The sequence below is a fragment of the Bacillus rossius genome, chromosome 2 (assembly GCF_032445375.1).
Source record: "Bacillus rossius redtenbacheri isolate Brsri chromosome 2, Brsri_v3, whole genome shotgun sequence".
NCBI lineage: Eukaryota > Metazoa > Arthropoda > Insecta > Phasmatodea > Bacillidae > Bacillus > Bacillus rossius.
In genome coordinates this window covers 45,789,894-45,806,839 of record NC_086331.1, presented here as the reverse complement: position 1 = coordinate 45,806,839, position 16,946 = coordinate 45,789,894, and the positions used below count along the sequence as shown (strand labels likewise).

The window sequence follows — 16,946 nt, the reverse complement described above, 5'->3', positions numbered from 1 at the left end:
AATGTGCTTCCGTTTGTGTTGATTATGCTTCCAAAATGTGCTGCCTCTTTGATTGTGCTTCCAAAATGTGCTGCCATTTTGATTGTTCTTCCAAAATGTGCTGCCTTTTTTATCGTGCTTCCAAAATGTGCTGCCTTTTTGATGACGGTGCTTCCTATTTTGATTGTGCTTCCAAATGTGCTTCCTTTTTTTTTGATTGTGCTTCGAAAATGTGCTGCCTTTTTTGATGTTGGTGCTTACAAATGTGCTTCATTTTTTTATTTTGCTTCCAAATGTGCTACATTTTTTTATTATGCTTCCGAATGTGCTTCCTTTTTGATTGTGTTTCCAAAATGTGCTGCCTTTTTGATGATGGTGCTTTCAAATGTGCTTCCATTTTTTTTGATTGTGTTTTTAAATGTGTTTTCAACTAATTCCAGTAAATGATGTTACCAAGAGTTGGAGCTATTATAGCTACTGAAGGTATTTGAATCCATTTGGAGCTAATTTTAGTCACATTTGTGGCCACTGTGTGTATTCAGTGAGTGCAGTGCATGTCCATTCTTGTCCATGTGAATACATATTTATGTATGCAAGAGGACTCGGCTTCTTTTAATTGGTTAATATGATGTGATCATAGTTTCGAGAATATATAAGGTGTGATGTAAATAGCAATCCATCAGTTTGTTTCTGGGATTTAAAAAGCTGAGTCTCATTGGGATAGCCTTTCCAGGTTATTTTTTCTCCTGCAATGGGTCAAACATTTGGTGGTAGATCACTAGCAGTGAATCATTCTACTACACAGGAAATAAGGTCTAAGTCATTGCACCCATCATCACCAACGCCTACATCACCTATAGTGTCACCAGAATCATCATATCCTGAAAAATATGGGCGTATAAAGAATTCCTCCGAAATAACACTTCTGTGTGACAGATGTGAAAAGTTGTTGATGCGACGAGAAAATGTTAACCTCTATATTGTGAGGTGTAAATCTGAAATTTTGTGTAGATATTGTAAGCATAAGTTTGCAAGCTGCAGTACTGCTCGGCGACATGAAGAACATCAACGTCTTGTGAATCCTACCTCCAAGTCGTATCAGTGTTATAGATGTGGAAAGTTGTTTTCACGAAGTGATAGTTTGAATGTGCACATGAGTCGCTGCAACATATAATTTCATTCTTATGAAAGCATCCTGCCCAGCACAAACTACTATGAGACTGGCCTCCAGTTTACAAGATCTCGTCGGCTTCTAGATGATGATGATGATGATGATGATGATGATGTGATTTTCAAGTGAAGCATTTGGAAATAATTGTTCATTAACGGTGTGTAATAGATATTCACCTAAAGATATTTAACTTGTCGATATACCACATGAAGTAATGTCTGATTGCGAGAACCTGATAAAAACATTTTCTTTCATGATATGTTTTCGCAGCTGAATCCTGAATCATCGAATATTATCGGCCGTAATTGAAAGTGTAAGAACTTGTACATGCTATCATGTACCTACCTGTATCAGTGATAGATAGTAAAATTTAGCTGTGTGCCAAATTCCAGCATTTGTTGTTAATTCTAGATCCTTCTCATTTCATTTACTTCTCCTTTTTCTGACATTACATTGTAGATGTTGCTTCAATATTGTTACACAATATTTGAATGAGTGCAAATGCCATTAACTTGTATGTATGTAGCTTAGCGGCAATGCTTATGCCAAATACATGTTCAATCCTTCGGAAAATAATATATTTATGATCTACATATTAAAGTTTTAAAATAATGTTTAGCCTTGTAAGTAGTATACGAATGTATGTCCGGCGGCAGGCGCCAGGCGGTGGAGCCGAGAGACGAGCCACATCTCTGACGTCACGTCCATCTCTGACGTCACGGCGGCCATTTTGGATGAGCATAACGGGACACAGCGTAACGGGACAAGTCTATCACGGCGGCCATCTTGGATTAGCCATTTTGGATGACGTCTTTTTGTTTTCTCAAACATTCTGGCATTGTTTTTCCGCCATATTGGATGATGACGTCACCGCTACAATTTCCGTTACGGTCGCCATCTTTAAAATCTTTATTTATTATCAGATTTTAGAGAAAAAAAATTTTAAAATTCAATTAATAAAATTTTAATAAAAAATATTTAAAAAACATACATTAACGACACGGAGCTCGGAGTCCTCGGTTCGACACTGGTGAGGGCAAAAAAATAAAAATGACGACCGATCCTTCCCCCGCGGTGGCTGATGGCATACTGACTCCCACCACTTTTTTTTTCAAAGCATATATATCGTCACCTAGTATGATGTCATGTCCGCCATCTTGTCTTCGATGCTGGAAGCCATCATCATTGTATCGTCGGCGAGAGTGCGCTGATGACATGTTAGTTTGATTCTTATCCGCTAGAGTGCAGTAATTATTTATTACTGTGACACCTGCCATCTTTAAATTTAGATGCCATCTTGAAAATCCGTAATTATTTAGCTAGAAATTCGGGAAAAGTTCCAAAATTCATTATAAATAAATCACTCATTTATTTACATTTTGATTCGATCCGCTCCTGTCCTCGGTTCGATACCCGATCGATGCAATAATGTTTAATTTTATGTAAAAAAAATTATTATTTTAATAAACCATGTTCAACATTCGTAAAGAGACTCTAAATCCTCTACGACCATCATCCTATCAGACATCAAGACCACCATATTGGAAATGCGTAATTTTAATGCTAGAGATTCGGGAAAAAGTTCAAAATTCATTAAATAAATTTGTAATCTATATACTGATTGATTAGATCGACTTAGGTCCTTGGTTCGATCCCTGGCCGATACAAAACAACTTTAATATTTTAAAAAAGTACCACTAAAGTGGCAGGTTTGAGATAATAACAACACCGCAAGTTTTTTTTTTAAAATACTTTTTTTACATAAATTCTACACAACTACAAGTACAAAAAAAATACACAGACAAATTACCAAAGTTTCGTGGATCTCTCGATTCAAACAGTCTTCTTACTATACGGACTAAGTCCTTTACATGACTTTAAATGTCTATTCAGTTTATCAGGTTAACATATTGGTACACAACAATTTTCACACAAAGACGAATAATCGACTGAATTAAAAGGACAGTGATACATTTCGTGTCGTTGTGCACTTTGAATATTTGCTAATGTTTTGTTACAATATATACAGCTTGATTCCGATGAATGCACAGTCAGTCTATCACAATTACTGAGGTGCCGTTTTAATCTTCCATTATGTATTAACTTGCTTAAACACCAGTTGCACTGATATTTAATGCATTCAGAGTTATTACTACAATTGTGTATTACATAATCCCGTAATTTCAAGTTTTTGATCTTCTCACAGTACGTGCAGTCGGGTGATGGAACACAGCTGGATGCTCCTTCCTTCATCAATGCCACTGGAACTGTTGACAACCATTGTAACACTGCTGACAAATTAACTTCTGAAGCCTTTGAGGTCTGCTCTGCGGAAGATGTTGCACGCGTCGAAATCTCCTGCTGTGCTGAGAGAGCAGGTGTAGCTGTAGACGTCGTTGTCCTCGTGCTCTGCACTGATGATGGTAGACCTTCGCTCCAGGTTGGTGTAGATAGTAATAATGATGCCATCGCGTTCTCAAGAATAGCTAGATACAGGTCTATTATGTTATACAAGTCTAACTATCCGAGCCGTACATCACCGCAGTCAGAGACAGACTGAAGTCCATATCACCTGGGGTCTCACTTATATAGTCCCATTAGCTTGTTCAACACATGAGTCAAAACAATAATCATGTTCATTATACTCGCACTTTACTTTCTCAGAGCATTTTTTATAATGAAGATGTAAGCTATCAAGACGTGAAATTAGTTTGTTGCACTTATTGCACTGAAATTGTATTCTTTTAACATTATTAGAACAACTGCTTCTTTCATGTCTGCGAGCATTTGAGTTGATAGTAAATGATGCGTCACAGTATTTGCACTGACGCAATGTACGCTCTTCATTAGTTGAAGAATCCATTGCTGATGATGAAACTTCGGATGATGGTGGTATCACCTCTGTTGAAATCTCCTCCAATGTTGACGTCGTCGTTGTCAACGGGATCTGCACCTTCTCCATCGTAGCTGTCGTCAAGGTTCCCGTAGTCGACGGTACAACCTCCATCGAGTTCGACGTTAAAGACGGTAAAGATGCCATCGATGCTCAAGAACAGCTAATTGACACGACTTATGCACCAGAAGAAACAAACAAGGCGATCCTTACACCGCCGACGTCAGTAACAAACTGAGCGACCTGCTGTCTAGGACTCGCTTATATACATGCACCGTATGGAATAATACGCTAGTAAAATCAAGAACCATTTACAATAATACTAGAAACAAATCTACGAATTAAAAAAGAGAATCATTTTAACGAAAAAAAAAATTATCTCCAATATACGCCAGGCTCCAACAGCTCCAAATGCTCCAAATGGCTCCAAATGCTCCAAACGGTCTCAAAATGGCTCCAACAGCTCCAACAGCTCCAAATGCTCCAACTGCCTTTTCTTTCAACAGCTCCAATGATATTGGGCTACAATGCTACGAGTCTAAGAGACTACAAGGCTACAAGGCAACGAGTCTAAAAGGCTTTAGCTGGTTCCGAGTTATACATGGCTGCGAGACTGCATGTCTAAATACCCCATGGCTACGAAACTACATGTCTATGAAGCAACAAGGATACAAGTCTACTCGGCTCCAACACGCAATGTACGCAATGTAAGCGCAATACATGCAATTTACACGCAATAAATGTAATGAATACACAGTACACACAGGAAACGGAACGTACACACAGTACACACACAGGAAACGGAATGTACACACAGTACACACACAGGAAACGGAACGTACACACAGTACACACACAGGAAACGGAACGTACACACAGTACACACAGGAAACGGAACGTACACACAGTACACACAGGAAACGGAACGTACACACAGTACACACAGGAAACGGAACGTACACACAGTACACACAGGAAACGGAACGTAAACACAGTACACACAGAAAACGGAACATACACACAGTACACACAGAAAACGGAACGTTCACACAGTACACACAGGAAACGGAATGTACACACAGTACACACAGGAAACGGAACGTACACACAGTACACACAGGAAACGGAACGTACACACAGTACACACAGGAAACGGAACGTACACACAGTACGCACAGTACACACAGGAAATTGAACGTACACACAGTACACACAGTACACACAGGAAACGGAACGTACACACAGTACACACAGAAAACGGGAAGTACACACAGCACACCCAGGAAACGTAATGATCACACATACAGTAGCGGAAACACACACACAGGCTCAGTTGGAAATCAGAATACAATAAATAAAAACATTAAATTTTTACTTTCAATATTTTATTACTTCTCAACATTACACAAATAAAAGTAAAAGAAACCATTATTGTATGTAGCCAGCTTTCCTCAGTTCTTTGAGTATGAAGGATATTTCTTTGATGCACGGATAGTTTCCTGCACAAAGCGAGCCATGTAGAAGTCTTAGCCGGTCAACCAATATGTTTGGATCTTTCCATGATGTTTAATCAATCTCTTCTACCACCATCTTACTTGCTTGTTTATTAAAATACTTTTAAAATAACAATCGTCCCAGTAATCATAATAAGCATTATCAGATTTATTTATTATAACACGACGTTTCCATCGTTTCGGTCTCAGGACATCGCCACATTCTTCGATCTTGTCAGCTCTAGGTGCATCATCACAGTCTATGCCTTTGTCAACAGCCTCAAAGTCACTGTAACAATCACTGTAGAAGACATCCTCTTCACCCAGATTACCGTATGAATTCGCTATCGATGATGTCGAAGTGTCTTCATTGTCTTCATGCTTCCTTTTTAGGAGTCCATCATTTTTACAAAGAATGGAGGATCTACTGAATATAGGCTTGAATGTATTCTCACTTTTCACGGTGTTGATACTTCCATTAGTTTCAGTCATCCCGAAGCCATTAGCATCCTTCAATTTATGTTCTTCCTCACGATCGGGTGAGCTAATACCATTACACTCAGGACAAGGAAAATTATTGATGTAATGCAGATCACTCTTCTTTAGTCTAGTGGATCCATCGGTGTCCTCTATGCTGTAAGTAGTCTTGACTTTACATGTTCTACCATGTCTTTTTAAGCTGTCAATTAGTGGTTACAACCTGCTACAACGATTACAGCTTAAAATGTTGCGTAGTGGGTTTCTAGCACAATCATTCTTCTCATGAAGTCTAGCATTCCTTCTCATGACAAAATCCTTGCCACAGTATCTACAGCGGCTTCCTTTCGATTCAGCTGCAGATAACAAACCATGATCCATGGTAGCTTCTGTGACTAATGTGTGCCGTTAATTAGTAAATTCGACACGATATATTTTAAATTTTTATTATGATTTTAAATTTTTTGTGTGGAAATTTTATTTGCTCTACTATAGTGTGATTTTACTTTGTTAGTCTGGTGTACTCCTCTGATTTAAACTTTGTCTCAGTGCTCTGAAGCCCCTTTCCCATCGGCGTATCGGATATTTTGCTGGCCTAATCCCTGACATGCAGACAGCTTACCATTTTCCCCGCCTTCAGTCATGCCTCAAGCCTGTAATATCATTTCTCTTCGTGACCCTAACTGCATAGACAAGCCTGTAGCTTGCAGGCGACCAGTTCTCAGAGACGAGCTGAGATTGGCCTTTTTCATCACGTATTAGTGTTATGTTCGCTCCTCTGCAGCCACGACGGGGCGCTTGTTCTCAGCGTCGTTGCACTTTTACCCTCCCCCCCCCCCCCTTTTCAGTTCCAAGTAAGACCAATGACCGGTCGTAACCCCCTGGACAACAGTGACCGTCCCCAAGGTCTACTCGCAAAACGAGTGCGCCAAAACTGATTGCAAGCGCTACCTAGTGACCAAGTCGCGAACTTCTCCGCTAGCCTACCCTCTAGGACGCCAGAGAGCAGCACCTGCTCTCCCTTGAGTTATATGGACGCCAGGGGCGAGTCGATTGTTTTCAACTCAGACCCCCCCCCCCCCGACAGAGTTCTCTAGTGTCGCCTAGTGATGCCAACTTCAAAACTCCTGGCAAAGTTTTGTCCGCCCGCATTCGGGCAAGTTCGGAATCTTTCGGCGGCCCAGACCTCCCTCCACCTGTAAGAGCCGGCGCACACTTTTAATTACGAGACGCGGTTTGCCGCGACACACAGATCAACTCGCGTCGCGTCCGCAGACAGATCTCCAGCGAGTATCGGCGAATCGGCAGACTCTGCAAGACTTCATCCGACCGCTAACGACTATGTAGTCGCGTTGTATAAGGGATGCTATCCCTCAAGTCAATCCTAGTAGATTAGTCTGTCTGCATAGTTTAGTTATTTGCCTTCGAAATTTTTTTTTTTTTAAATATTATCATGAAGAAATCATCCGCATCCTGCCGCGCAATTCGCGAGCTCCAGACCCTGCCTGACTCCACGATGGCAGCGTGCTGGGAAACTCCCCTGTTTTGGTGAGTGATAATTCGCGACCCCCCTTTTTTTCCTTTAAATTTTTTTTTTGGCATTTTCTGCCCCATAGACTGCCTGTATACAAGTTCTAATCAGTTTTGATTTGGACTGTTGCAGACAGGGTCGATGACGGGGAGAAACTGATTGCTCTCATCTCGTGGCCACCCCCCCCTTCTGTTCCGTGGGTCACATTAGAAGAAACGTTTCTACTACCCGACGTGATCGTTTGAAGACCCCGGGTGGTAATGTAAATTCAACATTTCCCCCTTACCTAGCTACGAACTATCTTAAGCTGATGACCAACCCACCAGCGACCAGTGTTTTTCTCAAGAACATGTAGAACAAATAGAACTAATTATCAATATAATAATCGGATTCATCCAATTTTGGGTGTGAAACTCATAATGCAAATGTTTATATGTCAAACTAAGAATGTACTTTGTTTTAAATAATCGCGGGCCGGCCCCTTTTCGTTTTTCTTTTGTTTTTGTCTTAAATCTTTGAAACTTGTTAAAACCTTTTGAATGTAATAGAAACAAGATAATTCATCAGGGCAAATAAAACAGGGAAACTATAGATCAAGTTAATCGTGTAGTTTTTATTTATTGATTTTAACGATCCACCAACTTCCTCCTTGTCTGTTACAGGAAGTTCCTAAATTTTGTTTGTTCCCCACCTCGTGTCGCCTCTGGTAAATGAACTTATTAAACTTTTTTTATCCAGCAAGTTTCCAAGGCTCCTTTTTAATTAAATCAAAATAATTCAATTTTGAGGCACGAGGGGTGTTATAACTTGGTAGCAGAGCATGGTTTTCTTGATCTATAGGCATACTTGAATAATATAAGCATATCTAAAATAAAAATAAAAGTAAAAATTTTTTTTTCAAATTAATTTTTGATAATAGCAATTTTGTAATAATATTGTAAACTGATTGCTGGTACACCCCGTAGTTATATTGAGTTAAAAAATTTAAGATTTATCTTGAGTTAAATTTCCGTTTGGACTTAGGCTAGCGCGTAGTGCGCGAGACGTCCGTCAGCCAGCCAGCTGTCCTCCCCACCGCGCGTCCCCGAACGTGCTGTTGACAACGTCGTAGCCACCCCTCCCCCGTCCCTGCGCGCTGCTTATCTCTCACGGCGCGCGTTGTCGCGTCGAGTTCAGTTCACCGCCCTGTGCGTCCTGCACGACCTTCGCAGACCACTGTCCGCCCGCCGTGGCCTTGTTCTTTTCTTTTCTCGAGCAGCAGAAGTACCAAATTAATGTTGACTAAACTAATATATTTTTTTATTATTCTGGGCACATACTTCCGACCCGTCGGAGCAACTACGATATTATTAAGCTAAGTTAAATTAAGAGTGTCTTGTGTAGAATTTAAGGTACTTTTTCAACCATAGTTTTAAGTCTTTGTTGGTTGACCAATCAACTTAAATTTTGTGTATATGTTTTGCTGTCCTCGTAAGACTGGACCAAGCTCCACCTACGAAAGGGACACAATGCTCACGCCGGAGTATCTCCTCCGTGACGAGCTGGAGTACGAACTCCGATTTCGAGGTTTGTCAATCCTCGGTAACATGGGCATGCTTCGGAGAAGATTCCGAGCTGCGTGTGCCGACGAAATTCAACCACAAGTCACTAATCTCGCTGACTTGGACTCTTTGGAGGAATTTAACTGTGTTTGTAATAAATTTCAGGAACTCCACAGTTACACTAATTCTATACGAGACGAGACAAATAGAAACAACATCTTACGTGCGCTCACTCGCTTGAGTCATATTGGCACGAGATTTACCAACCCCACAATAGTAGCCACTAAGAAATTAAATGGGATCTACCAAAGGGAGATCGAGAAATGTAGGCAACAGATTCCTGGTCTAGATTTCCAATTGCGGAGCAAACTAGCCGCAATCGACCAAAGAATACTTGAACCCATAGAGGCAGTGGCAGGAGGAGTAACTGACAGTCACGTACAGGAACAACCAAAACAAATGCACACTGGAGGCAGCCCAGTCCCTACCCCACCTCCTTTACCCTCCCCACCACCCTCACCCCCCATGACATCACGTCGCCGGGCATTGACTTCGACATTCACACCATCTCATTTTCCATCTGCGACTGTCATGGCGACTGGTACTCACCCGAGCACCAATGTCACCTTCGCCTATCCTATGCATTCGCTCTCAGCTCATCCTGTTTACATGCCCCAACCCATATACCTACCCTCCACCTCGACCGCCATTTTCAACCCCTATCATGAATTCCGGTCAGCCTTCTCATCCCTCCATACCTCTCCGGAAGCCCTTCCCACCTCCTCGGCCAGTGGTAGGTCGGTTTCGCCACTGATAGGCTTTCCTTCCACCCTGGCAGCTACACTACCACAACCAGCCCCTGTGCACCCTGGTGGCAGGATAGAATCACAACTTCCTTACCCCAGCCCCGCCACCACATACCTGCCATTGGGCCCGCAGGTATACCAACTTCAAAACCAAACTAAACCTCCACCAGTCACACCTCAAGCCTCTAATCTAGCACCGAACCCAGTACCTGTGGTTCCTATCTTCAATCAGACAACTGGAGGTAGTTTTTACTCTAAGATACCAAATCTCGTTGAAAGACTGCTGGCTAATTTTAAGGAAACCACAGGGTTGGAGCCCAGGAGCCTAATCGACTTCCTAAAGAACTTGTTCAAAATCAAACAAAAGGCAAACCTTCCGGACAGGGAACTCCTAGAAGTTATTTTCCCCTTTACACAACCACCCTTGAGCGAGCGAGTGACGCTCGCCATTGAGCAAAATTATTCTTTTGATCAATTTCACGAAGATATACTAAATTATTTTATTCCAGCCCGTTTGATGACCAACATCAGGTTGGAATGGTACAACTGGCTACAACAAAGAAATGAAGTCTTACCTAATTACATAGCAGACATCAAACTAGCCGCTCAAATTCTTCGGTTGCGAGTGTCTGAGAGTGAAATAGTCTCTAACATACTTGATGGAATTAACCCTCAAGAAAGATCGCGGGCAGTTTTTCAGGCCCAACCACAAAATTTTGCTGAGCTTGATCGCTTGTGCATCTCCAACACAAATGTAGAATACGCAGACCACCAGCGAAATCGAGAAGCTAATGTCTACGCCCACAACAATACCAGAATAACAGAAAATAAACAGCAGTATTATAACAAAAATTCGCAACACAAAAACAGCAATAAACAAGTCGCTAAGCCTCAAAATAAAGATGAACGGATACCTGTCTGTAGGTACTGCAAAAAGCCTGGGCACTACATTGAGCAGTCTCGTGCAAGAAACTATCGGCCAAATTCTAACTATCCTCAGAATCCAAAAAACGTGTAAACCGCTGGCCAGAAAGAATTCTTTCTGAGCCAGCCGCCCAAACAGCAGTTAGAAATTTTTCCCTTCACACCGGCCCTAATGCCAAATTCGACCAAAAACTTCAACAAAACACAGCTTCCCCACACCGAGAAAAATACAAACTAAGAAAACAAAAACAAAGGCGAGCTAAGAAAAACAAAGCTTGTCAAGTCAAGCAAACGGAAAACTGTAACACGTTTAGGCCTATGTGCAGACGATGTAATTGTCCGCGAACCACGGACAAAAGAACATGTCATAATATTCTAGCTATTATACCCACAGTTTTGCCCTACGTCAACACAATAATTAAAAAACAAGAAGTTCCAGGCCTAATAGATACTGGATCCGTGCGATCATTCGTGTCAGGCCAGCTATTCAGGAAATTACAACAAGACCGTTTGACTCAAAAGGTAGAGCCAATAAAAATAAAGTGTTTTACAGCTGCTGAACAGCCTTTGAAGGTAAATCGTATTGTTTTTGTTAAAGTAAAAATTGATTTGTTTTCTTGGTCTTTCCCATTCTTAGTAGCAGATGATTTGGCCACAGATTTAATTTTTGGTTCCGATTTTATTGCAAAAACAGGCATGATAATTGATTTGAAAGCACGAAGAATTCACTTTAAATTTAACAACCAAGTTTTTGTTTCTTTTGTGTCACCTGACGCAAAATGTCAGAGCAAAGTAAATGCCATTCACACAGAGGCTAAAGGTGATAATAATATTTCACTAACCCATCTTAACTTTGAACAAAAACAAGAAATAGAGAAGTTATGCAGTAACTTTCCCGACGTTTTGAGTGAAAAATTAGGGCGCACCCATCTCACCCAATATGAAATTAAGCTTTTGGACAAAACCCCAGTTAGGTGTCACCCTTACCAATCATTAGGACCTAAAATGCAGATAATGCGGGATCACATACAAAGTTTATTGGATAAAGATGTTATCGAACCTTCCACTTCCAGTTTCGCCTCCCCGGCATTTTTAGTGGTCGATTTCCGCAGCGTAAATCGGCAAATTGAAGTAGAGATGACTCCATTACCAGACCTAAATTCGGCATGTCACTGGTTTAGTAAAGCCAAATTTTTCAGTGTGTTTGACCTAAATTCGGCCTATCATCAAATACCACTAACACCAGAGTCAAAACACGTCACAAGTTTCTGTGTTCCGTGGAATCTGTATCAATACAAGGTAGTACCCTTTGGCCTAGCCACAGGCGCCCAAGTGTTAACACGCCTTCTAGACCAAATTTTCAGCGACCTGAAATTCAAATTTGTTTTTAATTATCTTGATGATGTCGTTGTTTACTCAGAATCTTTTGAAGAGCATATGGCTCATTTGCAAGAAGTCCTTAAGCGACTACGTAAATCCGGCCTTACTGTTAATACAAAGAAGGTGAAATTTGCAGTGCAGGAAATTTCTTTCCTCGGACACCTGATTTCAAGTCGAGGAGTGACCATTGACCCTAATCGCACACAAGCGATAAAGGATTTGCAACCCCCTAAAGATGCTAAGGGCATTTCCAGGTTTATTGGCATGGCAAATTTTTACGCCAAATTCATACCTAATTTTGCTGAGCATGCAGCACCACTGAATGCTCTACATAAGAAAAATTCCGTTTTCAATTGGGGTCCAGAACAGGACAAAGCTTTTGATTTTCTAAAACATGCAATAGCTAGCCCTCCAGTACTTAGAATGGCTGATTTCAGTAAACCTTTTATTTTTCAAACCGATGCATCCAGTGTGGCCATTGGGGCCGTGTTGTCACAAGAATTCGATGGCTGCAGGCAACCTATAGCTTTCGCCTCCCGCACCCTAACACACCAGGAGAGGAAAGCCTCCTCGGTATACGAACTTGAGTGCCTTGCCGTAGTTTTCGGCATAGATAAGTTCCGGCCCTATTTGGAACACAAAGAATTCCTACTAGAAACCGACAACCAGGCCCTTGCTTGGCTTCTAGCCCATCCAAAGCAACTAGGTAAATTAGGTCGGTGGATTGTAAAAATTGCTTCTCTCAAATTCAACATCCAACATATTCGTGGTTCACAGAACATTGTGGCAGATACTCTTTCTCGAATGTTCGAGAATCCTTCCAACTCCGAAATTCAGGAAAACAATCCTATTGCCTGCCACGCATTGTTAACAGATTTTCCTCTAGCATTTTCCGACATACAATCAAATCAAAATTCAAACCCACAATTGTCCGACATAATTAAACAAATAAAATCAGGCTCACCTCCAAAATATTACAAACTTTCAAAAGGCATACTTTACCGAAGGACACAACAAGCAAAAAATTTCAGAATAGCCCTACCTCAGAATCTCAGGGACATGGTTTTTCAATATTACCACTCGTCACCTTTGGGCGCACATTTAGGAATTTTCAAAACAATTGAAAACATTCGCAGGAATTTTATCTAGGACGGAATGCACAAGGATATAACGCAAAGGGTGAAATTGTGCAAATTATGTGCATTGAGTAAACCTGCGCAGCAGACCCAGTTCGGCTATTTAATTTCTGACGTGGCCGAAAGGCCCATGCAAAAGCTTTTCATAGATTTTGTGGGACCCTTCCCAAGGTCAAAAGACGGAAATTCAATGCTTCTAGTATGCGTAGATGCATTCTTAAAATTTGTGTGGCTAATCCCTGTTAGAAGAGCCACGGCCGAAATCACCATTCGAGCCCTCCAAAATTATTTTTTCAAAATATCCGGGGTACCTTCCATTATTGTTTCCGATAATGCCACAAACTTTAAATCGACTCAGTTCAAAAACATGTGTTTTTCACACGGGATTCAGCATGTGATCACGACTCCCTACTACCCCCAGCCTTCGCATGCGGAGCGTTTCAACCGAAACCTCCGGTCTGCCTTAATAGCATTCCATGCGAACTCGCAGGATAGGTGGGATTCCAATCTCGTGTGGTTGCAAATGGCTTTCAATTCCGCCAGACATGAAAGTCACAAAACAACACCGTTTGAACTCATGTTTACATACCAGCCCAACACCCTACTCTCTAATCAATGGACGTTAAAAGAGTTACTACCAGACGACCCCAGGAACATTAAGGAAGTCTGGAGTAGAGCTCGTAAAAACCTGAACTTGGCCCACGAGGCAAGCAGGCAAAAATATAACAAAAAACGCTATCCCAATCCCTACAGAGTAGGAGATTTAGTGTTGTGCAGAGCACACACACTCAGCAAGGCGATCGACAAGAGGTCACCCAAGCTTTCATATCGTTGGAATGGCCCCTGGCAGATCCAGCGATACCTCACGCCAGTCACGGTCGCGTTAGCCGACCCCAGCTCCGGCGAATATCGCGCGCGCGCACATATCTCAGCTGAAAAAAGTGCACCCGAACCTAAAGTAAGGGCACTCTTCACTGTGTTTCTTTATACAAGGAACAGCGTTCCTACTACGGCATGCCATACTCAACCAACGTGTTGATATAAAAAAAACCTAGGTCATAATTATAAGTAATATAAAAAAATCCATGGTACTAGTTTATAAGATGTTTAAGTTAAGAAGTGTTACACTAAGTTGTCAATAAGTTATCTGTAAGTTTTAGACTTTATTTATTGTTAGCCATTGTAAGAAGTTTACTACAGTAGATCCTGGTACAGGGTAAGTTTATGGAACCCAGGTTGTTGGTGGCTAAAGTGGGCCACCCTGACTCCGTCTTTCAGGGGGGAAGTATGTGCCGTTAATTAGTAAATTCGACACGATATATTTTAAATTTTTATTATGATTTTAAATTTTTTGTGTGGAAATTTTATTTGCTCTACTATAGTGTGATTTTACTTTGTTAGTCTGGTGTACTCCTCTGAGTTAAACTTTGTCTCAGTGCTCTGAAGCCCCTTTCCCATCGGCGTATCGGATATTTTGCTGGCCTAATCCCTGACATGCAGACAGCTTACCATTTCCCCCGCCTTCAGTCACGCCTCAAGCCTGTAATATCATTTCTCTTCGTGACCCTTACTGCATAGACAAGCCTGTAGCTTGCAGGCGACCAGTTCTCAGAGACGAGCTGAGATTGGCCTTTTTCATCACGTATTAGTGTTATGTTCGCTCCTCTGCAGCCACGACGGGGCGCTTGTTCTCAGCGTCGTTGCACTTTTACCCTCCCCCCCACCTTCCCGGTTCCAAGTAAGACCAATGACCGGTCGTAACCCCCTGGACAACAGTGACCGTCCCCAAGGTCTACTCGCAAAACAAGTGCGCCAAAATTGATTGCAAGCGCTACCTAGCGACCAAGTCGCGAACTTCTCCGCTAGCCTACCCTCTAGGGCGCCAGAGAGCAGCACCTGCTCTCCCTTGAGTTATATGGACGCCAGGGGCGAGTCGATTGTTTTCAACTCAGACCCCCCCCCCCCCCGACAGAGTTCTCTAGTGTCGCCCAGTGATGCCAACTTCAAAACTCCTGGCAAAGTTTTGTCCGCCCGCATTCGGGCAAGTTCGGAATCTTTCGGCGGCCCAGACCTCCCTCCACCTGTAAGAGCCGGCGCACACTTTTAATTACGAGACTCGGTTTGCCGCGACACACAGATCAACTCGCGTCGCGTCCGCAGATTGATCTCCAGCGAGTATCGGCGAATCGGCAGACTCTGCAAGACTTCATCCGACCGCTAACGACTATGTAGTCGCGTTGTATAAGGGATGCTATCCCTCAAGTCAATCCTAGTTGATTAGTCTGTCTGCATAGTTTAGTTATTTGCCTTCGAAATTTCTTTTCTTTTAAATATTATCATGTAGAAATCATCCGCGTCCTGCCGCGCAATTCGCGAGCTCCAGACCCTGGCTGACTCCACGATGGCAGCGTGCTGGGCAACTCCCCTGTTTTGGTTAGTGATAATTCGCGACCCCCCCTTTTTTTTCCCTTAAATTTTTTTTGGGCATTTTCTGCCCCATAGACTGCCTGTATACAAGTTCTAATCAGTTTTGATTTGGACTGTTGCAGACAGGGTCGATGACGGGGAGAGACTGATTGCTCTCATCTCGTGGCCACCCCCCCCTTCTGTTCCGTGGGTCACATTAGAAGAAACGTTTCTACTACCCGACGTGATCGTTTGAAGACCCCGGGTGGTAATGTAAATTCAACATTTCCCCCTTACCTAGCTACGAACTATCTTAAGCTGATGACCAACCCACCAGCGACCAGTGTTTTTCTCAAGAACATGTAGAACAAATAGAACTAATTATCAATATAATAATCGGATTCATCCAATTTTGGGTGTGAAACTCATAATGCAAATGTTTATATGTCAAACTAAGAATGTACTTTGTTTTAAATAATCGCGGGCCGGCCCCTTTTCGTTTTTCTTTTGTTTTTGTCTTAAATCTTTGAAACTTGTTAAAACCTTTTGAATGTAATAGAAACAAGATAATTCATCAGGGCAAATAAAACAGGGAAACTATAGATCAAGTTAATCGTGTAGTTTTTATTTATTGATTTTAACGATCCACCAACTTCCTCCTTGTCTGTTACAGGAAGTTCCTAAATTTTGTTTGTTCCCCACCTCGTGTCGCCTCTGGTAAATCAACTTATTAAACTTTTTTTATCCAGCAAGTTTCCAAGGCTCCTTTTTAATTAATTCAAAATAATTCAATTTTGAGGCACGAGGGGTGTTACAAATGTTAGATACATCTGTCAGTTTTCTCCAATTGGAAACATTTCTTAAATATAATTTTTTAAATATTTCATCAGCGAGAGTTAAGTTATCTAATGCAAAGCAAATTGATGCAAGTAGTTCTGGCCGTCATCAACAGATGTCGCCATGTGTTGCTTGCAGGTAAATAATATCTATTTCATTAATGCGGGATACGGAATGCTCACTATCGATCGCAAAGGAAGATTTGCTTCGCTAGACTGCAAGGAGAAGGAAGTTCGTCCTTCCTGTTAGTGCTTCTTAGATTTTGTATGGTTTGTATGGTTTGGTTTAACTTCTCGAATCGTGCAAGTGTTGTAAATACTTATACATATGACTTTATATATTGTTGTATTGTAGATCTACTAACATTTTGAG

General features: G+C 41.6%; 1 protein-coding gene across 1 annotated transcript in view; it reads left to right on the top strand.

Moving 5' to 3' along the window:
* Positions 1 to 16,946, top strand: part of LOC134529262 (WSCD family member AAEL009094) — a 489,539-nt gene that overhangs the window by 305,422 nt on the left and 167,171 nt on the right. The window lies entirely within an intron of this gene.